We start from the raw sequence: 19,112 nt of genomic DNA on the forward strand, positions 1-19,112 counted from the left end.
ATGCACAGCTTGAATATTCTTTAATACGCACATCCCTACCGCCATTTTAACCCCGCCTCCACACCTGTAGGTGGTGCTGTAACTCCCCGCTCTCTTCTCGATTGGCGGGGAGTTAAACGGCGTCGTAGTTCTCCGGCCGCGTCTTTTCATTAGAAATGCGCAGCGTACCACGAACGTGTTATCCGTAAATTTGGGGTCATAGGTCAGGTTGGGTTAACACAATATGCGTCCGCGCGGATCCGCGAAAAAGAGAGATTCACTCTGAAAGCCAGACACAAGGCCAGATCGGATAAAGACAAACACTCTCATGTATACGAGGCCTTAGTTTCGCAGTGAATACATATCACTGATTCCAAAAAATTAAGCTAGTGAATAAAGTAAAGTTTAATGTGAAGTGATTGTCATTGTGATACGCATCAGCACAGCACAGGGTGCACTAATAATGTGTCCTCTGCATTTAACCATCTCCCTTGGTGAGCAGTGGGCAGCCATGAGAGACGCCCGGGGAGTAGTGTGTGGGGACGGTGCTTTGCTCAGTGGCACCTTGGCAGTACCTTGGTGGTGCGCCACCACTGCCCCGTGTGTTCATATTTTTCTATGTTTATCTCTTTAATGCATGTTATTTTGCTTTATTGAGCTTATCTTCAGATTTTCAGCCCAGACGGTGTGAAACTGGCTCACTTGCATGTGCATACACACACACACACACACACACACACACACACACACACACACACACACACAAACATGTGTTTTCTTACTATAGAAACCCCACTGGCTCTCACTGATTCACTCCCAACACAAACTGCTCTTTATAACTGGACAGGGGTCAGAGGTCAGGTCACCACCTCCTTCATTCTTATACATCCCTTCATTAACGCCAAAATACACATCACGCAGCGCCGACAGAACCCAAAGGGGCCGCGCCCATTTTAAACAGCCTTCGGTTCCCATGAGCGCCGGCGGGACTGTGGATGGAAAAAGTCGGTTTATTTTCCTGTTGTCCCAAGACACACACACACACACACACACACACACTGAACAAATGTGGTTATTTCGCCAATATTTCATACATTTCTACGTACTGGTAATATACTTTTAAGTAAACCAACCCTATTGAACAGGGTCAATATCCAGACTGCCAGTCTCTCAGCCAATCAGAACCAGACAAAATGAAGTGTCGTTAACAGCTACACCCCACATACAACATGAATGCTCTGCTAAAAATGCTCCATCCAGTGAGCGACCCTGAATGAGTTTGTGATGGATATTAACATAACTGCAACACGCGCACACGGATATGTACACTGTACACAGCTGCTGCCAATGCACCCCACCCGTACCCCGGGCGGTGCGTCCACGCAGAAACGGACACCATTACATGCCTGGCCGGGTCTCGCGTGCCTGCCGATGGCACGTACACACACACAATGACGTCATCAGAATAAAAAACGTGATTTGGTGAGCGCGTTAAACGGACAGTACAGAACCGTCTGGAACCGCCTGAATCTTCGGCTTCGCTGCTCGGCTGGACGTTCAGCTGCTCTCCGGGTGAAGCCGAGTGCAGGTAACGCACAGTGATTGTCACTTGTGATGCACAGCACACTGTGACGCGGTGAAACGTGTCCTCTGCTTTTAACCATCCCCCTTGGTGAGCAGTGGGCAGCCATGACCGGTGCCCGGGGAGCAGTGTGTGGGGACGGTGCTTTGCTCAGTGGCACCTCAGGGTCACCTTGGCAGATCGGGATTCGACCCGGCAACCTTCTGATTACGGGGCCGCTTCCTTAACCGCTAGGCCACCACTGTCCCGACAGGGCAACTGACCTCCGTCGGATTAAATCAAGGAAATAAAAGTTCTAAAATGAACCTGGAACAGCTGGCGGCACCGTGACCTGCTGAACAGACGTGGTCATCTTGGCCGATGAAGGCCTTTAGAAGCAGTGGACTTGTCGGTCCACGGCAGGATCAAAGGACCCGAAGGAAGACGGGTTCCCACAGGGATTCCCGGAACTGCTGGTTATCACACCACCGCCTGATAACCAGAAGATCACCAAGTCACATGTTCCAACTGCTCTTACTCCCATTGTGTCCCTCTGCAAGACCCTCCGGTGAGGGACTGTCCCTGTAACCTCTGGATACGTTAATATTGTCCAGATCAGATGCTCTGAAGGGCCATGACTGTGAACCGGCGCACAATGAGCGTTCGCGGCCATTATTTCATGTCAGCAGACCCCGGTTCCATCAGTTCAAACCTGGGTTGGGGCCACACCCCGGTGGTGGCCTTTCAGCTGCGGAGACACGCGGACGCCGGACTTCCTGCCACTGTTCTAAAGGGCCCGTACAACCGCTGAATTTCATCTCGTTACACGGTTAGGTACAAGGGCTGAGCCCAATTTTCCCCGATTTGACCAGTTTTTACCGACACATGCAGTGAAGATGAAGAAAACGGAGATAAATATTTTACTAGCATACAAAACAAAATAACGTGTCAACTGACGTCACAAACATCAGGAGAACAGGGAACGTCAAGTAATTACGGCCAAGGCTGATCATCATGATCACTTATCAATAATCAATCCCAGGCGGAGTTCCCTCTGTGGGGCCAGCGGTCAAGTCCCGGCATCTAAACAACACTCTCATTCTGGAAATTCCTTCATCGCGGGCGTGAAGGCCTGAATGGGGGGAGTGTTTACCCAGCATCCCCTCTGGCCCCCGCGCCACTGAGAACCATGCAAATCACCCCCCATTATAACACAAAACACGTCCCACCCCTCCCCACGACAGGCAGGGGTCCTGCGGGGGGACGGAGGGGCCACGGGAAAGCCCAGTGGCTGATGGGACGCGGCACAAGATCCTGCGCACACACACACACGACTGGCACTTTATTTACGAAGAAGAGTAAACTCTCCAGCCGCAACCAGGGCGCTTCGCTCCACAAATATCCCAGATGCGAAGCCGTGGCCCGGCGCCTGGGAGCGGCCACAGAAGGGAAGAGGAAGAGGACGGCGCGGCTATAAATAGCTCAGTGCGAGCGGGTTCCGGCTTTAACGGTTCAGCCCTGCAGGACTTTAGCAGCAAGACCAGGTGACCCCGAACAAAGCGAGAAGGCGGAACGACGTTTAAAGAGATGCGGCGGCGGACTCCTCTCGACCAATCAGAACGCAGGCCGCAACTCACTGAAGTATAATGAGGTTTTGATGACACAGAACACTCACCCTTCTAAAATATCGTTCCACGCAGATCCCCATTCATTACATACCATTAATTAGCCAGATATCAGTTATTACCGACTGGGGGCGGAGAACCGCGTGGGCTTAAGCGACATTTCGCCAACTTTATGGGTGAGACTTTGTATGTTTATTTCATTTTTTGAATGTGGATGAAAGTTTTTACATTTGTTTTTGCCACCGACCACTTCTGTGTGCTCAGTTTTAAGTGAGAAATGACAAGAAAAGACCCAGTCCCCCCCACCCTGCAAATACGCCACTTCAGCATCAGGACTAGCATTTAATCCACATTTAATACACAGAACATAAACATTCTGGCTTTTCTACTTGCTTTAGCAATGCCAGGAGATCAAATTTGATTCGACCTACAGTGAACCTGGCGATGGATGGCATATGTTGCGCGCACACACACACACACACACACACACAGCACTCAGACTGAAGTCAATATCCATTAGTCACTAAAACACACCCGTCTAGTCTTTCATCTAAACAAAAGGCTGGTCAATGGAAAAGGTCAAAGGGCATTACGTTCCAGAGTCCCTAAGTAACAAGGGTCAGAGATGAGAGGACAAATCCAACAGAAACGAACCAGTAAAACAAATGAAATCAATCCTGAATAAGACAGACCAGCATGTTGAAATAAAGTCATGCATAACGTGCATTTAAAATAATTAGAGGGGATAAAAAAAATTAATATCACAGTACACGAATGGAAGGATCATTAATCCCAAACGCTGATCCTGCATTCCCAGCATCATCTAATGGAGGATAGAGAACGGGCACGAAGGGGGGAGAGAAAGGACTTCTGATAAGTCCATTAATAACAGGCAGGCGTGTGCCGGCGTACATGGGAAGAACAGGCCAGAGGATTCGATCACAGATCAAACGAGCTGCACTGACAGCACAGACTTGGCTCCTGAAGCAAACACCACCAGAGAGAGAGAGAGAGAGAGAGAGAGAGAGAGAGAGCTGCATTTAAAATGAGTTTTCATGACATTGCATGTAGAACTGTTGTACCAAAATAACTTTATTAAACTGAAACAGATACAGATAGACACACACTCAAACAGAACAAACACATGCAGACAACACAGGCAGAAAGCGTGTAATGTCACATATGATGTCATTATATAATGTGAAGCAAACCCTTGGGGAATAACACAATCTGTTAAAACAGGAGGATTAAAATACACACACACACACACATACCTCTATGGGGAGGTGGAAGCCTAGTGGTTAAGGAAGCGGCCCCGTAATTGGAAGGTTGCCGGTTCGAACCACCAAAGTGCCACTGAGGTCCCCTTGATGCAGGTACCGTCCCCACACACTGCTCACCAAGGGTGAAGGTTAAATACAGAGGACACATTTCACTGTGTCATCGTATGCTGCGCTGCAGTGTTTCACAATGACAATCCCTTCACTTTTTCAGCTTGTAATGATTGTGTTAAAGAAGAAGAAAGGATGGATTTTAGATAATGTCACAAATCTAATTGTGATAACAGAAGCCAGGACACACACACACACACACACACACACACATCAATAACCAGATATGGGACAACTTTTAACATTTAAAAAGCGGATTATATATGTTGATTGTAATATTCATTACAATGTGAAAGTGATTTTAGTGCCTTTTACTGTGGTCGACATTAGTATGATGCATGTGTGAGTGTGTGTGTGAGTGTGTGTGTGTGTGTTCCCGACAGTTAACGCAGTAAAAGCGACGTGGAAGAATTATAAAAGTGTCGCTTCGCAGGACCCCGTCTAGAAGCTACAGGTGCTTTTCTGACGCAGGTTTGGGTTTTTGGTTCGAGTCGGTGTTGGGTTTGAGTGAAAGGTGAAAGGTACTCACGGTCTCCGGGATGAGTCGGGGTCAGAGTTCACACCAGACCCGGCGGATGAATGTATATGTATATATTTTTTTATGCGACTACGGCAGCTTCCTCCGGATGAACGGTGGGCTGAAGCCGGTACTTCCGTCCGTCTCGCGCTGCCCGCCGTGGAAGTCAGACGCCGCACGAGCCCTCCCTGTTCAGCGGGCGTCGTGACGTCACAGCTGCTGGGGGCGTGTGTGTATGGCGAGCGGTTTTAACATATAAAGTAACCACACTCCTGCTCAAAACTATATTCTCAGTATTCTCTTCACTCTCAAAATTATTACCAGTACAAATTATATTTCCAGATATCTGCAAATCTATTTTTTTTTTCATTTTTAGATATCTTTAAACCCATTAAGATAACCTTTCAGGCATCCACGACATTATTCTTCCTGGGAGGAATGACGTAATTCCCATTCATGACGTCATCTTTCAGAAATCCAAAATTACATTCCAGATATTCAGAATGACCATTCTACCTATCTGCAGTAACATACTATTAGGGGAAATGCACAATCCAGTTCTTACTATTCACATTATCCAAAGAAATCTGTTCCAATATCCGTAATGTTATTCTGAATATCTACATTTCGAGTAGTTAAAACAGTACAGGAAGGTACAGATAATAGTACTAGGAATGTTCATTTTGACTAGGAAGAATTCAGTTATGGATATCTGCAATACATATCTATTATAGCTATTAAATTTTAAAAGTGCTTGCCATAGGTGGTAGCATTAATTTAAAACCGACTCACTCACACACACACACACACACATACACAAAGCATCAATACAAATCAGCCAGAACAGTCAAAACCAATTTGATCAAATCTTGATTTACCTCAAGCATTTAATGCTGAATTTGTCGTTCCTCTGGTGTATGATGTGTTTAAAGAAAGAGACTCCGTTCTCCTCTCATTCTCTGATCTGCAGTACAATATTGTTCTGTAGACTTTTGCTAGTAGGAGATTGTTCATTACCTTACAATGTTGGGAGAGACCAACATCCAGAGTTGGAAAGATTAAAAAAAAACACAGTACTGCCTAAAACATTTTCACAATGCTGTACATACAAATAAATACCGACATTATACAATAAGAAAAGTGGGAGGGAGAAGAATATACAGCAGTCCCAGATTTTGGGTTCTCCTCTAGATGAACACCAAGAAACTTTGTGTTCTTGATGATCTCCACACAAGAACTGTCAATGTTCAGTGGAGACGGCTGTTCACTTTGCTGACACACGACTGTGCTGCACAGTACAGTTCGAACCGCATCATCAAGTTCACAGATGACACAACGGTAGTGGGTCTCATCACCAACAATGATGAGTCTGCCTAAAGAGAGATAAAACATCTGCTGGATTGGTGCCATAGTAACAACCTGACTCTCAATGTCACCAAGACCAAAGAGATGGTTGTCACCTTCAGGAAGAAACTGACTGTCCCCACACCACTGCACATCGATGGATCTGCTGTCGAGATGGTCAGCAGCGTGAAGTTCCTGGGTGTGCAAATGACAGACGACCTCTGCTGGAGCCTCAACACCACCTCCACCACCAAGAAAGCCCGGCAACGTCTGCATGTCCTCAGGAAACTGAAGAAGGCCAACCTCCCTCCTCCCATCCTCACATCGTTCTACCGGGGGACCATTGAGATGTTCTCTGCTGCTACATCACTGTCTGGTACGAGAACTGCACTGTGGCTGAGCGAAGACAGCAGAGTGCATCATCAGGGTTCCACTTCCACCTTCTCCCAGCTCTACGAGAAACACCATATCCGTCTAGCTTGGAACATAATGAAGGACTCTCACACGACCTGTTCTCCCTCCTACCGTCTGGCAGACAGTTCCGCAACATCAGAACTGTAACTACCAGACACTGCAAGAGCTTCTTCAATGCACCACCATCACCAAATACTGATAAACTCAGCAACAATACACTTCCAGCCTTATGCACCTCAACTTTGCACATCTCAACTCATTTAAGAAAAGTTTTCTCTTGTACCCTAAAAATTAATTAAATGTTCAAAACGTTTTTTTTCTAGAACAACATTGTGCCTGGAGATCATTCGAGTGACATCACTTCCTGTATTAAAGAGCTGCTGTACACAATTCAGATCTTGTGATCACACCTATCATGGATAACCCAAAGGTAGGTCTGTCAGGGGAAACTATAGAACCTTGCTAAAATGGGTGATGTTAGTCACATGACTGGTTTAACCTCGACAGCAGCAGCTTATAAATCCTGGTTGTAAAGGACATTAAACGAAACTTTTCATGTTTGGTATCTGGGTTTTAAAAATCGATTATTTTGTCAGATTATGAAGATTAACCCAGTGCGGCCGCAAAATTTTTATAAAATGTTAATATACAATTTACACAAATGTCTGTCTTTTCCTGCACAATGTCCAATATACTGCTGGGAACTGGGATAAGTTAGTGACTGTGCTTGGTTGAGGTCCAAAACCTTTTCAAGCTATCGTGTTTGTATTTGTATTGTTCTGCATGTAGTAGGAGTGTGGTTTAAGTCCATTTCGAATGGAATTTGTAACAAGCCAAGACAATAAAAAACCCTAGTCAAATTTGCCGATTTATCACTCTTTAATTCTGTATGCCCCTCCCAAGATGGCGGCTCTGTTGACGCATTATGTTAGCCTGAGCGGATGTATACGCGGAAGTGACGTATGTGTAAGCGGCGGTGACTCCTGTAACCACCTTGCTTTGGTTGAGTTCGCTGGAGGTAAGACATCATTAGTGTTGTAGATACTTTATAAAGGGGTCGACAGTGAGGCTTGAATTTTGTATTCTAGCGACATCTTTTTTTTTTTGTGGTTTTAAATGTTGAGGGGGCTGTGCGCAAAAACACAAGTATTAGTCGTTTGCAGAGATAGAGCAGGCAAAAAATATTTTAAGTATGGGTTACTTAAAAAAAATAATGCTGAAGTAAAAAGTTGTCATCGAAAAACTCACTCAAGAGTACAAAAGTATGTAGTGATAAGACTACTTAAGTACTGAGTTGGTTGTAATGTCTCATTTATTTTTTAGAAACGATGTCTTCAGACAGAACAACTATAAATGTACAATGATAAATAAAATGATTGTATTCCTAGTGAACAAGAACTGATTACTTCATTGATGGTAGTGGCTGAAGTGCACCACAGGGTGGCGCTCTGATGTGGGATTTGGGAAGTTCCGGGGTCTCATTTGGCATCAAACCACTTGAGCCGAATGGTTCACAACGGGTTCTTGTGCACACGACACCACCTACTGGCCAGGTGTGTACTTGCATCCCCAACTAATTGCTCTACATAAATGATCATATACATATGTGAATAATAATGTACTGTTTGAGTGTAGAATGTGTGAACATTTTTATAAAAATCGTAGTATCGTGAGATATGGCAAGTTGTGACAATGAATGATGTTCATGTGCAGTAAATACTCTCTACGAACAGACGCAAAAGGCATGCCTCCGCCGCCACAATATGATAAAGAAGGCTCTGCTGCAGGCCACCCCTTGGGGTGGATGTCCAGTAGCAAAGCACGTCACTCCTCTCCCTTTACCGAGTTGCTGCCTCGGGAGTGGAGACAAAATGAGTTTTTTCTGTTTTATTCTACGGTGGTGCTTTTTCTGGCAGTTCTACCAGGTGGTAATTACAGGCTCACTCTACCCTGGAAGGGCATCCCTCTCTGTATCACTCCTTCCCAAGCTTTCTTCCTTTCATTTCTTCTCCCTCCTAGAGTTTTGTGGAGTTTTTCCTTGTGTGCAGAACGGTCCAGTGTCAGGGTGTCAATTGTAGGGCCTGTCAAAGCACATTGAGACACACTGTATAAGAATATATGGCTAAATAATAAATAAATGTTGTTGTTGGTACTCTAATGCAATCCCGCAGTAGAGAGTTTAGCATGTAATGCCATATTTTTCAGTGAAAAAAATAGATAAATTTACGGAGTCTGCCGCCACCGTGTGGATAAATGTCAGTATTGCACCTTAAAATTCTTACTACCATCGTGTCCCTCGATAAGACATTTAACCCTGAGTGTCTCCAGGGGGGACTGTCCCTGTAACTACTGATTGTAAGTCGCTCTGAATAAGGGTGTCTGATAAATGCTGTGAATAGAAAATAAACAAGTCTACTTACCTCATGGCACCATTTAACACAACGATTACAAATGCTAAAAAAAGCATTGAAAAGACTGAGATCCTTTCTGTAACTTTTGGCTTTAGCACAGTCGCAAAAATCAGTTTGTGGTCGGTGATTGGTGAAATGGTGTCGTGATTATTGCCGCCACGTCTGAATGAAGAAACGTAGTCATGTGTTCGATCTACTGGCAGCGTCTGTCTGGCAATTATAAAGCATGAAAAAGTAAGAGTACAGTTTCTTATTAACAAATGTACTCGGGTAAAAGTAAAAAGCATGACGATGTAAAACCTGCTCTTAGAAGTAAATTTGCTTTCTCAAGCACTGGCGGTTCTAGACAGGCATATATGAGGGAACAGACAGAAATGTGAAGGGGGCACATAGTGGCAGCGGAGGCTGGAAAGGGGTGGGGTGGGTCAGGCTAGTTTGGATAACTGTTTATCATGTAACTGGATTGCACTTCGTCAGGCCTCTACCCTAAGACCTGTCCAACTATGGTGTCCCACCTGAAGGCTGATCTTAGGGTCACAAACCTCCTGAACATGACAAGGTGGCAATTCCTCAGGGGGGGACACAAAAAAATGTAATACTCCTCATCAGATTATAACTTAAAGCCTTAAATGGATGGCCTGTATCAAATATATTCAAACCCAACAATAACGCTTAATTAACAAAATTGAAAAAGGCGTGGCATCTCACAGCATTAACTTTCCCTTTGTGAGCTGCAGGGGTGGACCTGTAATCAGAAGGTTGCAGGTTCGAACCCCGAACCGCCCAAGTGCCACTGAGCGAAGCACCGTCCCCACACACTGCCATAATGCCCACTGCTCACCGGTAGTCAGAACCGGCCGGTGAATTCTGTTTTAAATAAACGCGACTGATTAAAAATTCAGTTGGTTCCTTGAGAAGTGACAATGACAATAAAGATTGATCTTATCTGATTAAAACGTTCTGACTACTCGCCATAATGTTGTGCTCTGGCGCCTTCGACGTCTTCAGCGCCAGAATTGATGTCCTACACAGGATGACAGAAATGCAGAAAACATATTAATGAATGACACTGTGTTTTCAAACTAATTACAAGCTAAATCACTTTTGTGTTTCATATTTTTGTGTTATAGCTTTCTTGCACGGCACTCGTCATCTTGCTTCTTGATTGATTTCTTTACCTCAAACAGCAAAACATAAATATATATTTATGTATTTTTATTAATAATAATAATAACTAGAAACCAAAATTCCATAGGAAATTTTGATGGGCCTGTCCGGGCATTTTTCGTAGGAGCGCGGGCATAACCTCCTGAGCTGGTCTCAGCTGTGCAATCAGGTGGTCTTAATAAAGTATCCGATAGAGCAGGCAGTGATGCGTCAATGTAAATTTTGTGATGTTTGGAGCATGTTTAAAAATTAGCGTGTTAGCATGCTAATGCTAGCATGCTAACATCAAAAACGCTAAGAGGGCGTGTCCAAGATGCGTCACGTTTGGAGCATGTTTAAAAATTAGCATGTTAGCCTTTGCTGGCAATGACACTGTAGCAGTACCACTTAAAAGGGGCCCCATTTTACAAATGCTACCAATGCTAAAATTAGCATTCAATGCATTCTAATGGGCAAATGACCTTGTTTGAGCGTTAATAGCTCGGCCACGCCCAGTCCGATCGCTTATAAAAGTAATAGCACACCTCACACAATAAAGTACTAATTTTTGATATATAGCACGCCGGTGTGCGTGCTTCAGTACGACCCGCATTAAGTGCCGAAAAAAGGCTCAAATAATGATAAATAAATACATTTTTTGTTTTGAATACATAGTTTCATCAATATTGTAATCATGATTATTAATCACGATTATTCATTATTATTATTTTTTGCACTTTTTCTATTTCAAACAAACAATAAGTGAACAAGGCTTTCAAATTATACAAATCAGACTGTAATTTTCTGTCATTTAACTGTCATTTAAAGGTGAATCTGCGAATCTGAAACAGATCTGGCAACCAAGAGAATAAAATTAAAGTATGATGTACATAATGTGATGTTAGCGAATGAGGTTTTATGATCTGGGCAGATCCTTGATGAATTTACACGCTGAACCTCCTTGTGGCGCCGCTGGGCAGCGTGATGCAGAGTCTTGCACCATGCTTCTCTAATAAGAAGGTGGAGGCAGTCTTCGGGTTCGGTTTAGCTCTCAGAGAGCATGACCCCTTCTGTCTATACTTAACTTGCTTTTTGGTGTATTTGTGTTGCAGGATGCCTGGTGACAGCAGACAGCCAGCAGGAACAGAAGCTGCCCCTGGGGTGGGTGTGAGGTCCTGCTGGGTCCCAGGTTGATTCAATAAATAAAAGTCTAGTTATTTTACTGTGGTGCTTTTTCTGGCAGCTCTGGCAAAGACAATCCTGCAATGGAGAGTTTACAATGTAAAGCCTTGTTTTCAATGGAAGGGTCTTTGTTGCCAAAAACGTTAGTGTTGCACCTTTTTTTTCTTTTTATGGTTTTTGCAGAATTTATTGATATAATGAATTATGTTCTCCACTGCACTGATGCAGAAATGTCCAACATTTGTATCGCAATGCTTCTATTATGAGAATCATTTTAACACCCCTAGTGTGGACATCGTGGTTTCTTGGTTTTGTAAGATGCATTCATTGGTCAGCTGTGGACCAGCGGTCATGGAGGCTGCTCTATGTACACTGTCCTCAGATGACCACAAACATCCCACACAGGACACAGTTTAATTCCCGGTTCCTTTCCTCCCTTTATGGCCCATGTTCTCTATGTAAGAAGACAGTCTGAACAGCGGAACACCTGTAAGAACAAGAGAAATCAAGGTGACCTTCTGTAGGAGGAATCAGTCTGGGTCTTGTGATGAGTTTCCATGTTTCTGAATGTGGTTTAGTTCCCTGTCCAATGAATATAGTCCTCAACCCTCGTAAATAAGACTGATCACGTCGGAATGGACTACACCTCTGTCACGAGACCAATATTCTTCTAAAGAAGAACCACTTTAGAGACGGCGATATGGCGTACTATGCAAACCAGGTGAAAATGTTAGCAGCACAAAAACATCCACCAAGCTTTTGGTGAGCAAACAAATATAGAATTTGAGGAACCACAAAGTCCAGATATGCCAGTCAGCAGTGCTGGTATTTTTAACTGTTCTTATTTACTTTATACTTATACTTTAAATATTCTTTTCCAACAGAAAATTATTCTAATTAAAGAGAACCTCCCCAAAAGTAAAACCTGCAGTAATTTGGTCACCTTAAAGCAGCCTCGGCTATAAAATGTCTCCAGAATTTCTTTCTAAGATTTCTCTCATTAACGCAGGGTTCTGCAGCTACTGTTGGTCCGGGTGAGTGGAACGTCTTAGAACCTTGTAGTAAAGATTTCAGCTTTCTGAACCTTGGGGTCTTAATATTATAATTCTGATTAATTCAGAAATAAATCACCATTTTTTATGCTAATAAAAAATAAAATCAGCACTTTATTTTTATGTCACAGTCTTTATTGGGTCTGTCAGGAAGACAGACCATTTATTATTGTGCTGAGAATGGCAAAAATGAACATTAAAGAATGTTAAAGACCGCCACGCGAACACCGTCAAACGTAAAGAAACAACGATGCACACGATGATATATTTTTTGCTTTGGTAGGTCGTACGGCCCGGCCACAAATCGGGTTAAAACGTGTAAAAAGTACCGTTTACCATCGTGCCGGGAACGCGTTTTTGGCTCCCTGAGGCTAACCGTTGAAGCTAGCGACCCGAAAATCGAGGCGGGGCCGAAGGCCTCGCCGAGTCTTACGATCCGACGTATGGGACGAGTCGGTGGCACCAACGGGGGTTTGGAAAACCCGGAAAAAGCCGGAAAACCGGGAAAAAGGCAATAAAAGGACACGTCTTACGTCCAAGGCCGCCACGATAAGACCGTGAAACGCACAGAAACAACGGAGTGGTCAGGCCGAAGGCCTGACCACTCCGCACACGATGATATATTTTTTGTTTTGGTAGGTCGCACGGCCCGCCCACAAATCGGCTTCAAAGCCTAAAAAGTACGGTTTACTGTTGCGCAGAGGAAGAGGTTTTCAGCTCCCTGTGACCAGCCGTAAAAGCTAGAGACACGGGAGTCGAGGCGAGGCCGAAGGCCTCGCCTCGACACACGATCTGACATATTGGATGTGTTGCTACCGCCAACAGTGGTCAGGAAAACATGGGAAATAGGGAAGGAGGCCAAAAAGGCCATGTCTCGCATTTGTGGCTGCCACGCTAAGGCCGTGAGACGCACAAAAAAACGGAGAGGTCAGGCCGAAGGCCTGACCTCTCCACACACAATGACGTATTGGTTGCTTCTTTGGGGATTACAGGAGGGCCACAAATCACGTCCAAAACATTAAAAGTGTGAAAAAATCTGGTTTCCAAGAATTTGCGATAAAACGCTTCACAGCACACACACGACTCTCATATCAAATCGTGTGGCTTGTCGTTACGCACGGTTTGACGTATGGCTCGGCTCGGCCGGATTTACGGTCCGCGCGCAATTAGCCAAAAAGCGTTTTCGGAACGCGTTTATTATTCTAGCCCAAAATTGGACTTTTTTGGAGTTTGTGTCCAGACAGTTTGACATACAAAGAAGATATTGATGTCGTCTCGTAGATCTCGCCAAGGCCGACGATTTGACGTATGGTTTATAACGCTGAAACAGGGTAATTTCCCATTGGAATGTATTGATCGCTAGTTTTAGCATTGGTAGCATTTGTAAAAAAAAACTTCTTTGAAGTGATACTGCAGTACCACAGTAAAGAAGCCCCATTTTACAAATTACATGCCCGCAGCTGTGACCAATGCCCGGACAGACCCATCAAAATTTCCCCTGGAATTTTGGCTTCTAGTTTTTATTGTTACACACAAACGGAATTAAACACAGCAAGGGGGAACAATGAAAATGAAGTTGTGATTCACTATCAAATGCAGAAAGTGAGACATTTTACTGCCATTTGGAATTTGATGTTCACGTGTAGGTGATCCATCTGTATCTCCAGATGCGTACAGAGACCAACCATCAAATTCTACTTCCTCACCTCAACATCAGACACAATTCCTGTGTTCTACTGTGGCTAAAATAAGGTGATGATCTCATTCCCACCTCCTCTATTTCAGAGATCGTCAAACTTCTGGAACAAAATTAGCTGTCTGACATGCCAGAAAGTTATTGGTTGTTCCCCCAGACTCTGTATAAATTTCCTGTAGTGAGGGCAGGAAAGGAGTTTCTGCATGGTGAGGAACTTTGGTGGTCCAGGACTCTTCCCAGTGAGGTACAGGAATCTCTCCTCTCCCACTATCTGTATCCAGAGTTCCCGATGCTCTTCCAGCTTCTTCATTTGTGATAAGCTACACTGGTCAGTGAAAACTAACAAGACGTCTAAGTAGCTGTACAGTTCCAGTATATTATTGAACTCAACGTTGATTAATGGAAAATTATACTTGTGCCACATAAATCCCAGAACTAATCTTAAAAACCAGAATGGCTCACGACCATTGCACAGCAGCTTCATAAGCCCCGTCAAGTTGAGCCGCTACAAAATCAAATACTTTTGATCGAGAAAAGATATGTACCATTTGGCTTCTAGGTCATTTATATCTTTGTATTCACCTTTGACATTGGGGATAAATAAATGTAACTTATCTATGTGTTCACGGAATGCTCTGTTGCTTTTTAACAGGTGCTCCTTAGCCAAGTTAGTACCATGTAAATCCATGCCCATCAAGAACATGCAGTATTCAGTGTGTCTGTAAGTCATTAAATAAATTTATAATATAAAGAACTTGTAAAGAACTTGTGGCTCCGCCCCCATGACTTGGGTGCTTTTTATAGATGATATAAAAGAAACTACTACAAATACCCAGACAATATACATTAAGAATAAAAATTATAAAGATTATTTAAAATTATTAAATAAACAGTTTCTTAAATAACAAAGAACTAAATAAAGAATAAGAGAACTAAAAGAACAGATTAGTAAAGAACTGCATTAATTACTTTCTCCTTCTTGTAAGGGGAATTTAAACATAAGTCCAGAACATTATGCATTTACAGTAGGGCTGCATAATTATGGCCAAAATTATAATCCTGATTAGTTTTATCAATATATTAATCATGATTATTAATCATGATTTTTTGTGCACGTTTTCTATTTCGAACAAACAGTAAATGAACAAGGCTGTCATTTTCTGAATTGAGAGATGATCGAAGGTAAGTCACTATGAAAATTCCTAATTTGAATGGACATCCATTTATTTGCTAATTTGGGAAAAAATAACTATTGACACGGCAGGTCCATAAACAGGCGTTTTGAACAGATTTGTTAAGAACTATAGACAATGTACTTACTATGCAATACATAGGGCCCTATGAAATCCGTTTTATTTTTTTACTTCTGAATTCCATGTTTTCCGTAATAAACATATTTATTCACCTTTAAACTATGTGATTATAGAGTGGGTGGGGGGAAAAATAACTTTCAATATGACAAATCACATCACAAGTGCTTGGGCATTTACTGTTTGCTTTTGTAAACCATTTACTGTATATGTAAATAATTCATGCAATATTTCACAATATTACACTATCTTCCTTCTGTAAAATAAAAGCGCCCTGGTGTCGAAAAAATTGAATAAATGCGCAGTGGTTTGGTGGGCATATACACGTTGTACATCATTGGTAAAGTGAGATACAGTTGTTTTCTGGCTGTTCCATGACCAAAGGTGAAACACGTGGAGTGTCCCCATTTCTTCCTTCTACAGCAGACAGGGCATCCGAAAAGAATTAATTTTTTCCACATCTTGTTATGTTACAATCTTATTCCAGAATGAATGAAATTAATTTTTTCCCTCAGAATTCTACAAACACCCCAATATGACAAAATGAAAACAAGTGTACTTGAGGTTTTAGAAAATGTATTAAAAATAAAAAAACTGAGAACGCACATGTACTCTACTCTAAATAGATCTTCAGGGGCCTCTTGTCTCCCCTGTGTCAGGATCCGGTCCGAAATGGGGGTTACTCCGGTCCGGATCAGGATCCGGACCGGGGTTTAATTGTTGTCCTGTGTAATGTTCCCTAATCGTTTTCACCTGTGTTTAATTGTATAAAGCTGCTCTGTTCGTTTCTGTTCGCTGTCAGGTCTTTAACGTTATGTTCCATGTTCACCAGTGTCTACGTCTCGGATGTCTCCCCTGTCCTGTGATTCACCATTAAACCCCTGTTCCGTGATGTCAGGTGAAAGCGTCCTTCATTCCTCGTCTCCTCGTCACTCTTCGTCCTCCTCTCCGTTCACCCGCCGCGTCATGCCCGCATGGACGTGACAGAAAGACCTGACCCACATTTGGACGCCATCTGACACAGCCCCGCTGAGATCGGAGGAGCCGCGACTCGCCGGGAGGACACCGCCAGCTTCCTTGTCCCTGGCCTTCCATGGCTTCATTCAGCAGGGTCCCAACCCCTGCCTCTCAGTCCCGTGTCTGGCGCCGTTGAAGGTGAGGAGCGGCCATTCAGCGGGGCGAGCCGGAGACTGACAGGGAGCGGCGGACGGCGGACGAGGTGCCGGTACCGAACTGGCCCGAAGCCGTCTGCGCTGGAGAACCGCCGCTCGTCCATCTGGAATACCGGACCATTCATTCATTCAGTTATTTATCACTCCTCCCTGTTCATCATCTTTTCTCTCCTAGAATCGATTCCGTTCGATTCCTCCTGTCCACTCGGACCATTTAAGACTGTGTTTTGGACTTTCCTCCCTCCTTCAGGGGCTGCTTCATCTGGCCCGCCAGGTGTCGTGCCATAGAAGGGGATCTGTCAGGATCCGGTCCGAAATGGGGGTTACTCCGGTCCGGATCAGGATCCGGATAGGGACCGGGGTTTAATTGTTGTCCTGTGTAATGTTCCCTAATCGTTTTCACCTGTGTTAATTGTATAAAGCTGCCCTGTTCGTTTCTGTTCGCTGTCAGGTCTTTAACGTTATGTTCCATGTTCACCAGTGTCTACGTCTTGGATGTCTCCCCTGTCCTGTAATTCACCATTTAAACCCCTGTTCCGTGATGTCAGGTGAAAGCGTCCTTCATTCCTCGTCTCCTCGTCACTCTTCGTCTTCCTCTCCGTTCACCCGCAGCGTCATGCCCGCATGGTTGTGACACCCTGATCATCCTTGAGATGTTTCTGCAGCTTAATCAGAGTCCACCTGTGACAAAAAAACACTCAATTGGACCAGATTTGGAAAGACACATGTCAAGTATATGTAAATGTTTTGGTTTTACTGACTGGTGCTCATAAATGGTTCCGGGACTAATTGAACCCTAATAATGACCGGCTATGTTCCTACCAGGGACTGGTGTGTTGCATCAGTCTGACTTTCAATGACTCTGATTGACTGATTAGTGAAGACTGAGTATTGGTCGGTATCTCTGATAAATAGGGCCCACCTTAAGTCAGGGAGAGCAGTGACGAGGCCACGACGGGACACGTCACGTGCGCAACCAGACGCCGGACAACAACGCGAGCTAAGGAAAGTGAAGTGATTGTCACTTGTGATGCACAGCACACGGTGCACACAGTGAAATTTGTCCTCTGCATTTAACCCAACACCCTGAGTGAGCAGTGGGCAGCCAAGACAGGTGCCCGGGGAGCAGTGTCACCTCAGTGGCACCTTGGCGGAACAGGATTCGAACCGGTACCCTTCTGATAACCGGACCGCTTCCTTAACCGCTATTTTGGAGTGGAGCTCCAAATAGTGGCGCTGCTACTGCTGCATTTCCTAACATGCTTATGATGCCTTGGTTTTTGGGGGGGCCTTGGGTACCTACATTTGGGGATAAGGAGAACCAAATGTGTTTAACTGATTGGTGGGTGCAAATGGAAACTCTTATTCGTGCCCAAAATCTTACTGTGGCCCAGCAGGACGATTTTGGCTCGATCACCCCCCAGGGGAAGGCAAGGCGAGCGGTTTTGCTGCTCGCCCCAGGAGACCAGGACAGTCCAAATAAAATCTTCAAGGTTCTGGATGAGGTGTATGGTGAAGGAGTCTCTGTATTTCAACGGCGGGCCTGCTTCTTTACTTGCAAGCAACAGGCAGGGGAGGAGATTGGCGCATTTATTCTGCGACTCCATGAGTGCCTGGCAATGTGGAGGAACAAAGAACCAAGGACTGATGGTAGGGGTGAAGATGACGACGATGAAATGTTGAGGTCTCAGCTGGTGACGCACCCAGGCTCGTTACAGGCGGAGCTCCAGAAGCTGCTATGGAGGAATCCTGTGTTGAAGTTCATAGACGTGAGCAAGGAGGACAAGGCGGTGGAACAAGAGCAGAATCTTTGTGCGGAGTAAGCCAGTGTAAGATGGACATATGGGCCCCCTCAGCCCCCATAACTGCTCAGTCCACTGAGGACTGGCAGCAGGTTCGGGAGACTCTGAAGGCAGAGGTCTTACTGGAATTGAGAAAGCAGATGTCAACATTTAAAGAGAGTATCTTGGGTGAGATCAGACAACAGTTTAAAGAACGCCCTCCACCCCGATTGCAGGAAGACCCACCCAGTGCACACGACCATGGCAGGTCTGAAGCGCGTGATTGGCATTCACGAAGCCGAGAGAGGACCCTTATATGGGATGACCAAGGGCGACCAATATGCCTGCGTTGCAGCCGGCCTGGCCACATGCAGCGAGAGTGCCCCCAACGGCAAGCCCCACCGCAGTGTTTTTGACCACCTCAGCCACTGTTGGGTGGGAGGCCGAGGGTGAAACTCAAACAGAATCTCCACTTAAGCCCGCATTAGTTGGACGGTGCCCTGAGGTCGGGGTGAAGATCCAAGGGAAGAA

Source organism: Denticeps clupeoides, chromosome 5 (assembly GCF_900700375.1).
Source record: "Denticeps clupeoides chromosome 5, fDenClu1.1, whole genome shotgun sequence".
NCBI classification, from domain to species: domain Eukaryota; kingdom Metazoa; phylum Chordata; class Actinopteri; order Clupeiformes; family Denticipitidae; genus Denticeps; species Denticeps clupeoides.